The sequence below is a fragment of the Chiloscyllium plagiosum genome, unplaced genomic scaffold (assembly GCF_037043375.1).
Source record: "Chiloscyllium plagiosum isolate Xiang-an unplaced genomic scaffold, Cpla_swu_hap1 HiC_scaffold_14, whole genome shotgun sequence".
Lineage (NCBI taxonomy): Eukaryota > Metazoa > Chordata > Chondrichthyes > Orectolobiformes > Hemiscylliidae > Chiloscyllium > Chiloscyllium plagiosum.
In genome coordinates, this window is record NW_028270152.1 from 94,436,238 (window position 1) to 94,447,409 (window position 11,172).

Below are 11,172 nucleotides of genomic sequence, written 5' to 3' on the forward strand. Positions count from 1 at the left end.
GAACCTGGATCAGTCGAGTTCCTTTCCACACATGGAGTTGTTTTTTTTCTAATTCATTGACTGCTGATGTAAAAGATTATTGGCCTTGAGAGTCAGCTGTAAATTAGGTCGAACTTTCTCAGCTTGACTTTCAACTGATCCTAAAAAAAATTCATCACCTGCAGGTAAATGTATTGCATTGCTTCTTGTTTTACTCAATTCCACACACCCCCCACCCCAAACATCAAAATTTCACGATAATTCGACAAATGTGTTGAAACTGATTCGTGTTGGAAGTTGGTGGCTTTTTGTGTATCGACATATAATTTATTCAATTAGATGACTGGGTCAGTCTTGAAACTACTTCGGATTCTTCACAGTTGAAAATTTACTTTCGATTGAATGCAAAGCTCAAGCTCCACGAAATCCAAATCCTGCAAAACAATGAATGACTTTTAAGAGATTCTGCGCTGTGAACAGGATTCGAACCTGCGCAGGGAGACCCCATTGGATTTCAAATCCAACGCCTTAACCTCTCGGCCATCACAGCTGCGGGAATTTGGTCAATTTTAATAGTAAAACAACTGAATTCATTTGTTGGAAGAACAAATTGTCAAGACCCAAAGATTTCGCCAACTCCTTTGCAGAGACCCAGACGAACGCTACCTTCGCAGATTGACAGGCTTTCACCGCAAACTAGATTCTGACACAGCTGAAGTTGTGGGAATGATTCTTCGTCGAATTATAGAGTCACGGATGTACACCACGAAGACAGGGTCATTGTCCCACTGCGTCCGATCGATTTTGACTCAATTGCTCATCATCTGGTGCCAAATTAGATGTGTTGTTGTGTTTTAATATTCATTGACATACGGTATTATAAAAATTGATGCTAAGTCCATAAACACTAGCTACATTCGTAAAAAAAAATCATAATTAGAAAGAATGCAGAACCAATTTACAGGAATGGATCCAGCAACTAATCCGTATGTTCTGACATCAGGTAATGAACTTGTGAGCACAAGAGAGGAAGATTAACCGAAGATTTGGAACTTGAAATCGTCTTGACGGAATTATTTGCAAAGTTCTTGCGGTAGTTCTAGAGTCATCAAGTCCTTGAACAATGCAACACGGAAATTGGCCTTTCTTTCCAACATGACCATGGTGGACAGTTACCCTAAATTAATAGGTCCTATTTGCCAACATTTGGCCCACATCCCTCTAAACCTTGTTACTCATATATCCATCCAGATGCCATTAAATGTTACAGTTGTACCAGCCTCCAACAATTTCTCTGGCAGCTCATTCTGGACGCATCTGAAAAAGTTGCCCCTGACGTCCCTTTTAATTCCTTACCCATTAATTTTAAACCGATGTTTTCTAAATTTTGACTTCCTCACCAGCCGAAAAACACCTTGACGAGTCAACCTATCCATGTCCCTCATGATTAATAAATAGCAACGATTTGACTTTATCATACTTGTCAGGAGGGAAATGTGTGGAGATTATTTGTCGAGGGTTTGAAGTAGTAAGTCTAATGTACAGATTTTTAGAAATGCACCTTGGAGAAGTTTTTAACAAGTCATTGAAGTCTAGTAGCAGTTGTAGAAGTATGTTGGCAAAGCTGCAGAAGGATTTCAGGGCACGAGAACGATGCATTATTTCCAATGTATGGTGGCTCAGTTCGACCGCACTTGGACTACAGTATGAGGAATTATAATCCTCAATTTAGGAAAGATACTAATGCCATATGAGGAATACCACGAATAGTGATTAGCCTTGATATCATGGATGAACGTTAGTCCTCTGAATTGAATTTTTTTTTAACAGTTTCAAAACAAGAGAGGTAATCTCATTGAGAGTTGCAAAATATTTGAAGATATAAACAGGGTGGTGCAATTAAATTTTGTTCCCTCATTGGTGAATCTAGAAGCAGGAGAGGACAATTTTAAAATGAAACACTGTGATTTATGACCAGGATGAGAACTATTGTTTTTTGTCTTAGCCTTGAGGAGTCTCGCTATTCAGCACTACAGTGAGACTTGGATATTTGGTCTTTGAATGCATCACTATCAGCCTGACCCGCCGACACTTAATGCATCACTATAGACCTGACCCCTCACACTTCCCACCTTAATATCAGCGTGAACCCCTCAAACTTACTGCATCACTATCCATCTGGCGCCCTCACACTTACTGCGCCACTTTCATTTCGAGACCCTCATTTTGACTGCGTCACTATCAGCCTGACTGCCAAACACTTACTTTGTCACTATCAGTCACGCCCTTACACTTCCTATGTTACTATCACCCTGACTCCTTACACTTACTGTGTCACTATCAGCCTGACTCCATCACATTTATTGTGTCAGTATCAGACTGACGCCTCACTCTTATCTTGTCACTAAAACACTGTCCCGTCACATTGACTGTGTCACTATCAGGCTGACCCCCTCACACTTACTGCTTCACTATCGCAATGCCCCTCTCTCACTTATGACGTCATTTACACCCTGACACCCCAGACTTGCTGCGGCACTATCACACTGAGGGCCTTACACTTAGTGTCACTGTCATCCTGACCCCCTACACTTACTGCGTCACTATCACACTGGTATCTCACACCCACGGTGTCACTATCATCCTGAACCGCTTACACCTATTGCGTCACTATCACTTTGACCCCAACACACTAACTGCATCAATATCAGCCTGACTATCTCACACATACTGCGCCACTACCAGGCTGACTCCCTCACATATACTGCGTCACTATCAGACTTACCCACGCATGCTGACTGTGTCACTATCACCCTGAATCCCCACTCTTACTGCGTCAAGATCATTGTGCCCCCATATACTTACAGCGTAACTATCATCCTGACAACGTCACACTTACTGCGTCTTGATCAGCCTGATCCCCTCAAACGTAATGCGTCACTATCAGCTTCAACTCTCACATTTACTGCGTCACTTCTGACACTACCCCTGCACACTTACTACATCCCTATCCGCCTTAGCCCCTCGCATTTACTTCATCACTATCAGCCTGAGACACTCACACTTACAGCTTTACTACAACCTCGCGCTGTGAGTGCATCTATATCACTGTTACCCTGACCCCTTGCCCATACTGCGTCACTATAAGCCTGGCCCCTCAAATGTTCTGATTCACTATCACACTGCCATTTCACACTCACTGCGTCACTATCACCCTGACCCCTCACAATTACTGCATCACTACAACCTGACCCCCTGAAAGCATCTGCGTCACTGTCACCCTGACCCCATCACACTTGCCATGTCACCATCACAATGACACATTCACACAGTCTGCTTCAGTGTCATCATGACACCTCACACGTACTGCATCACTACCATCCTCCCCCTCATACTGACCTGTCACTATCATCCAGAGCCACTCACACTTATTGCGTTCCTGTCACTCTTCTCCCAACACACTCACTGCGTCACTATCACCCTGATACTCGCACACTTCCAGCATCACTATCAGCCTGACCCCTCACAATTTCACCGTGTCTATCAGTCTGACTCCTCACATTTCCTGCATCACTGTCACCCTGTCACTTAATACTTACTGGCCAGTATTAGCCTGACGACCTCAAATTACTGCATCCATATCAGCCTAAACACTCACACTTACTCCGTCACCATCACGCTGACCCCCTCACACTCACTGCGTCACTATCACCCTGTCCCCTCTCACTTCCTGCATTAGGATCACTCTCACTCACGGACACTTACTGCATCACTATCAGCCTGACCCCTCACACATACTGTGACACTATCAGACTGACCCCTCACACTTACCGCATCCCTAACAGCCAGACATCCCTAACAGCCTGACCCCACCACACCTGCTGCGTCTCTATCAGCCTGACTCCTCACACCTACTGCTACACTATCAGACTGACCCCTCACACTTTCCGCATCCCTAACAGCCTGACATCTCACACTTACTGCGTCACTATTCCCCTAACACCTCACTTTTATTGGCCACGATCAGCCTGACGGTCTCAACTTACTGTGTCACTACCAGCCTGAACGCACACACTTACTCCCTCACTATCACCCTGACTGTCTCACACTCACTGGGTCAGTCTCTGCCTGACCCCATCACACTTACTGCGTCACTATCACCATGGCCCCTTCCACCTTATGCGTCAGGATCAGCCTGACACAGTAACACTTACTGCATCACTATCAGCCTGATCTCCTTGCAATTACTGCGTCACTATCAGCCTGACCACTCACTCTTATTGCGTCACTGTCACACTGACTCCTCACACGAAGTGTTTCACTGTCACCTTGACCACTTCACACTTACTGCATCACTATCACTCTGACCCCCCTCACTGCGGAACTATCGGACCGATCCACTCACACAGTCTGCGTCACTGCCACGCTGACACCTCACCCTCATTGTGTCACTATCATCTTCACTCCATCACACTTATTGAGTCACTGTCAGCCTGATCCCCTGTAATGGAAAATTATCATTTATTGTGAAATCTGTGAAACCATGGTTGAAACAAAGAAGTATGGACCTAACTTTGCAAAAAGACAGAAAAAATGTAAAGTTCAAACTAATTTACAGCTGACTCTCAAGGTCAATAATCTATTATATCAGCAGTCAATGAATTAGAAAAAGCAACTCCATGTGTGGAAAGGAACTCGACTGATCCAGGTTCCTGGCTTGAGGTGTGATAAGGCAAGGCAATATATAGTATAAAGGGAATATATGAAAACCGTCAGGCGTCCATTTCATGAGGCGTCTTGCAAATGTGTCGGGTCCATTCTGCAAATTTCAAAAATAAACTTTTTATTTGCTCTTGGTAGCATTTGCGTCGAGTCGATTGAAATTCCACGGCAGTAAACTAGGGGGCTCGCCTGGGACCCTGCAACTGGGTAAGATTTTAAAGATTCCCAGGAGGTGTACGCGCCACTGCCCTGAAGGTCTTTCACTTCATCTCCAGCGCTGAATTGGCCCCTTTGCGTGAGAGGACTGGGGATACGTGGATCGCCCCAGAGTCGCGTTCCGAATCGAATAGGGTCGGGGTAAGAGTTGTGGCGAAAGTAATCCGACATAGAGACTCGTTCGAAGAGAATAAATGAATCAGGAAGAAGGACCAGTGAACTCTCGCGCGGTATTCGAGTAAAGCTCAAGTGAAAGGATTGCCGTCTCTCGAGAGTTTAACAGATAGCAAGATTAACGGTGGTTTGAGACTTGGAGCCACCATGGGCAGCGTTGGAGTCGCCAAAGCTGTACCGGTTACGTGGGCTTTTGGTTTGTGAAAACCAAGGCAATGAGGCGGTCGCGCCCAATGAGAGGGGACCTCCGGAGGTAAAAGCAAGTTATATTGGCAAAGAGAAGATTATGGTATCGTGTGTGTGTGTGTGTGTGTGTGTGTGTGAGAGAGAGAGAGAGAGAGAGAGAGAGAGAGATACAGGCAGAGAGACAGACAGAGAGAGAAGAACTCTCTCCAATATCCATGAAAATCGGCTCCAGCAAGAGCGAACAAAAAGAGGGTCGACAGACAACTCGGAATGGTCAAGAAAAAATACCATATATGCTAAATAATTATGGCCCAGTTTCTGTAAAGCAGTTAAAAATGTAAATCAAGGAATGTGTTTTTCTGGAGGAAGAAAGTTTTAGTAACACGCAGTTGCAAATGTTGAGGTCACCGTTGGAGGAGAGAGAGAGAAGGAGAAACGGAAGGGTAAAATAGAACCTGTGAATTGGAGTGCTTATAACATGTTGAAGGCTGAGCCTGCTTTCAGGGAAAGAAAATCTCGAATAAAATATAGATCAAGTACAGGTACAAACACCAGCGCACATGCACACACACACGGAAAACAACCTAATGAAGCTGTACAGTGTCTTTAGACTGGATCAGGTCCTGACCTTTATGGGTGCCCTCGAAGAGCTACAGCCCCCCTACAAGATCCACTTCGCGAAGATTCCAAGTCAACGGTCGCCGCCTCAGGTTCTGCTGAATCAACAATAGCATATCGTACCCACAATCAGCTGAAAAGAATCCCTAAAGAAGTTGCGACAATGTCCCAGTACCTGAAGCGCCTCACGAAAGTCGATGACGTCTATTGTGGACTGATACCACCCAAGGACATAACGACGATAGAGATCACACCGTATGAGGCACACCTGAGGAGCAGCTTCATCAATGGAATGAAGTACGAAACAACAAAATAGGTAACAATATCCGTGTATTACCTGGGACACGGGAAAGCTGAATTAGATAGAACAATACGTGATACATGCTGAAAAATTGCTGGCTCAAGAGAACCATAACCGGAAATTAAAGATGGAACAGCAATCACATAAACCTCAGCTTATTGTGATGCAAATGGTCGTTCAGCCGTTGGAGGGAGGAACTGCGGGAAAAGAGAGAGGCACAGGTGGAGTTCGCAAAAGAGGAAGGGATCGCGGAAGTGCGCTTGCAGAGATAGATCTGGCTGGTGCTTTGCTTGCGGAGCAATGGACCACTGGTCGAGACAGTGCCCGCACAGACAGCCTCAATCGGTCCTGGAGGCTGGACAGCAAGGTGACTGACAGTGAACGACTGAGGTTGAGGTGGGCAGGCCACAAGGTACAGGTAAACCTCTTTCCTTTATACTTAGCAACGAAGAATCCCTTATGCTAATTTGAAACTTTATTGCTGGAACAGCACAGCAGGTCAGGCAGCATCCAGGGAACAGGAGATTCGACGTTTCGGGCACAGGCCCTTCTTCAGGAATGAAGAAGGGCTTGTGCCCGAAACGTCGAATCTCCTGTTCCCTGGATGCTGCCTGACCTGCTGTGCTGTTCCAGCAATAAAGTTTCAACTTTGATCTCCAGCATCTGCAGACCTCACTTTCTCCCTTATGCTAATCACTTGTACTAACCTTACGGCCACTGAGCTGTGTCCCAACTCTATATTCAACATTGAGATTGCGAAGTGTGGACAATATGTTCAATATAACAATGATGCGTATATGTCAATGCCTACCTCTATGTTATATGTGGAAGGTACACCAGTTACCTTTTTGGTAGATACATGGCCAGCACATTCACTCCTCAAATCAAGACAGTTCAGAGAGTTGACGCCAATAACGATGAGTGGAATGTTCCTGAACTCAATGGAGGCATCAGGCGTCGTGATATGAGAGAGTTTTACCGCACCCATATTGTGTGAAAGCAGTAATGTGTATACATTCTTAATTCTCAATTTTGTTAGCAGAATTCTGTCCTTTACATTCGATGGCTCGGGATCTCATAGTGCGACTGGGGTTGTATTTTCTCAGTACTCCGACGGGCTTGCAGGTAATTCAAAGGGAAGATTCACAAGTGTAAACTGCAAAATACAACCCACGACCCTTGGTGTATGTCTATGAGTGGCGATTAAGCCAGAGAGCAATGAGTTCATTGAACAATTCACTCGCCCTGGAAGCAGGTAACAATGTTAATCCTATTAACACCAATTTTTTTGCGGGAATATGCTGCACTGCACAGCGCACATGCACCACGATGGCCCTGAGGAACTATAAGAGATGTATTGGTTCAGGAGATTGGTTAAACTAGGTCAGTTGTTATTGTGCCAATTTTATTGAAGGGATGGCAGATGTGCAGTCAGTGTGAAGTTATGTCAAGTACCTGTGACGGCAAGTAAACTCTATATTTTTGATGTGGAAGGCTACGCTCCTCGCGTGTCACTGGCGAAGGTGTCCAGTGACTGGTGGCAGGATTTGGGGCCATGGGTACGAAAGGCATAAAGAACGAAATGTTGGGTGTTCTGGGACGATGTGGGTATGTGGTTTAATGCAGATGTGCGGACATATAGGAAGAAATTAATTTGTCCACCTCAGGCAATAGAACAGTCGAGGTAACCCCCGCTAGCCCTGAAGAGCCTAGAAGGCTGACCTGGCGTTTCCCTAAGATAAACTTCTCAGACCCAAGATTAATAACGGTCCCTACTGAATTATGCGTAAAAGGCAAACATGATTTGGGGCTTATACGAGTTTGTGAACCAATACGAGTAACCACGAAGTCGGAGTATCGTCATTGCAGGGCACAATACCAGTTACAACCCGAGGCCATGAACGCAGTTACTCCAGTTTTTCAATCCTTCCCAAAGGCTAGAGAGATACTCCCCGATGTAAACTCACCGGTGAGAACTCCCATTTTTCTGATCAAAAAGGCAAAAATTCCAAGTGAACCGGAGGAATGCAGGTTTGTTCAAGACCTACAGGCAGTCAATAACAGTGTTGTCCCGCGCGCATCAAATGTTCCCAAACCCTATACTGTATTAGATCAATTTAGACCGGACAGTAAATGGTTCCCTGCTGTGGATTCAGCAAATACATTCTTTAGTGTAACGATGCATCCAGATAGTCAATTCTGATTCGCTCTTTCATTCAAAGGGAAATCCTATGAGTTCACACGACTTTGTCAATGTTACTGTGAGTCACCCACCAGATATAATGAGGCTCTACGCAGGAGTCTGGAGACTCTTGTTTTAACCCCCGGGTCTGCGCTTCGGCAATCTGTAGACGATTGCTTAAAAGTAGCAACGACAGAGGAACAATGTGAGAAGGATTCCCTTGCATTGCACGAGGGAAGGGCATAAAGCCAGTCTCACAAAGCTTTGATTTATGCAACAACAGGTGAAGTCCTTCAGTCACTTAATATCTGAACAAGGGAGGGCCATTGGTGAAGACAGAGTGCAAGTTATTCAGCAAATTCCAAGGCCTCACATGAAGAAACAATTGCTGTTCTTTTGCGGCATACGCTCCTACTGAAGAACGTTTATCCCACATTACACAAATCTGGAGGCGCCCTGAAGTGACATGGCCCATGGAAAAGGGTAGCAAAACCAATGTCCGATGCAATGGATCCCAGAGGCCGAGTTGAATTGAAAAAGGCGTTTCAAAGTATACCTACACTGGGGATTCCGAATCCAAACAAGCCTTCTGTGAAACGGTAGATGAGAAACATGGCTGCATGACATCTGTGTTGTTGCAGGATCATGGGGGAAAATTCAGGCTGGCAGCTTATTTTACGGCTAAGCTAGGCCTCGTAGCTGCAGGATTGCGTAAATGCCTGCGAGCTGTGGTTGCAGCTGAAAAGGCTGTTGCAGTGTCCAGGGATATAATCGGCTATGGCGACTTAACCAAACTGATCGCACATGCAGTATCCTTACTGCTTTCCGAGCAAAAGACAGCACATACGTCGGCAGCGCGTTGACTCAGATACACTACTGAGTTATTGGAGAAGCCTAACATTGCAATGAAACGATTTAACGTCCTTAATGCTGCTAACCCTCTCACTAGAGAAGAAGACGGAGACCCACATGATTGTATCGCTGTAATTAATGAAATGTGCTGCCTAGACAAGACTTGCAGAATTCACCACTCCAGAATCCAAATATGGCGTTTTATTTTTGTGGATGGGTCAGCATTCAGGAACAAGGAGATTGGCCAGAATTTTATTGGGCATGCTGTAGTAACTACCCATGAAGTATTCAAAGCGGGATCACTCGCTTCTCAACTGTCAGCGCAAGCAGCGGAGCTGATTGCCTTGACTGAGGAATGTAAATTGGCTAAGGGAAACACAGTGAATATTTAACCGATAGCAGATACGCATTCGGAGTTGCACATGATGTTGGAACCCTGTGGAAATACAGGGACTTCTTGACCTTCACCGGAAAGTCCATGACACATTTCTGACCTCTTGGAAGCGGTCGTATTGCCTAAATCAATCGCTGTATGTAATTATGATGCCCCAACGAAAAATAACGATTCCCTTTCTCAAGGAAATGCAAGGGCAGACTCAGCGGCAAGGACGGCAGCCCAGCAGCCGGTAAATGATCAGTTGACATGGGAATGACAAAAATCCTTACCCAAACAGCAGACGTACGGGAGTCACACTCGAAGTCCAGTCTTGAAGACACGTTTGAGTGGGAAAAAGCAGAGTGCAGTTTGAGGTAAGGGGTATGGTGTGGCCCCAATGTTAAACCTTTTCTGCCACGATCATTATTTCCATTCTATGCCAACTGACACACGGTAAGGAACATGTGTCAAAAGAGGGGAGATATGACAGCATTTCAGCACAGTGATATATTGAGGGATTTACTCATTACTTCCATAAATATTGTGAACGATGTGTTATCTGTGCCACAATAATGTGGGGAGGGGAGTACAGATGAGTTATGTAGCACTTCCGAAACCCCAAAAACAATTTGAACATTTACAACTGGATTTTACCAAAGTAACACCCTGCGAAAGAAAAAGGTATTGTCTGGTAATAGTTGATATGTTTTCCAAATGGGTGCAAGCGTTCCCCACGGCAAAACAGAATGCCAGTGCCCTAACCAAAGCTTTCCTAACTGAAATAATTCTGAGATGGAGCCTTTCTGAGAGGCTTAGTAGTCCCAAGGTTTTTGAACGTTTATAGCTCCGGTTGAGGTTTAGGGTGTAGGTTTGCTCGCTGAGCTGTATGTTTGTCATCCACGCGTTTCATTACCTGGCTAGGTAACATCATCATTGGCGACCTCCAAGAGAAGCGAAGATGTTGTCTCCTGCTTTCTATTTATATGTTTGTCCTGGATGGGGTTCCTGGGGTTCGTGGTGATGTCATTTCCTATTCGTTTTCTGAGGGGTTGACAGATGGTAAATCGATCTATGTGTTTGCTTATGGCGTTGTGATTGGAGTGTGAGGTCTCCCGGAATTCTCTGGTGTGTCTGCATATACAGCAAACCGACAAACACTGACCAAATACTTAACTACACCAGCAACATCCCAACGCGCAAAAAGGAAACTGTATCAGAACACTATTCCAACGAACCACCACACATTTCAGCCCAGACGAACTTCGGAAAACAGAGGAGAACCACCTATACAACGTATTCAAGAAGAACGGACACTTAAAAAAATACAGTCCACAGATTCCTCAGGAACAAACCACGACAAGTAGACCTAACACAGCCAGAAACCCTATCGACCTTTCCATACATCAATGAAGTCTCAGAAGTGGCAGCCACACTACTAAGACCCCTCGGAATCCCACCAACAGTCTGAAACAAAACTAACAAATTTAAAAGACCCAGTACAACCCATGGACAAAACCAACGTCATATACAAAATTCCATGCAAGGACTGCCACAAACACTACATAG

General features: G+C 45.1%; 1 non-coding gene across 1 annotated transcript; it reads right to left on the bottom strand.

The window, feature by feature from the left end:
• Positions 1-447: 447 nt before the first annotated feature.
• Positions 448-529, bottom strand: trnas-uga (transfer RNA serine (anticodon UGA)). Its single transcript has one exon. It is a non-coding gene; the product is annotated as a tRNA-Ser (tRNA).
• Between the last annotated feature and the right edge of the window lie 10,643 nt (positions 530-11,172).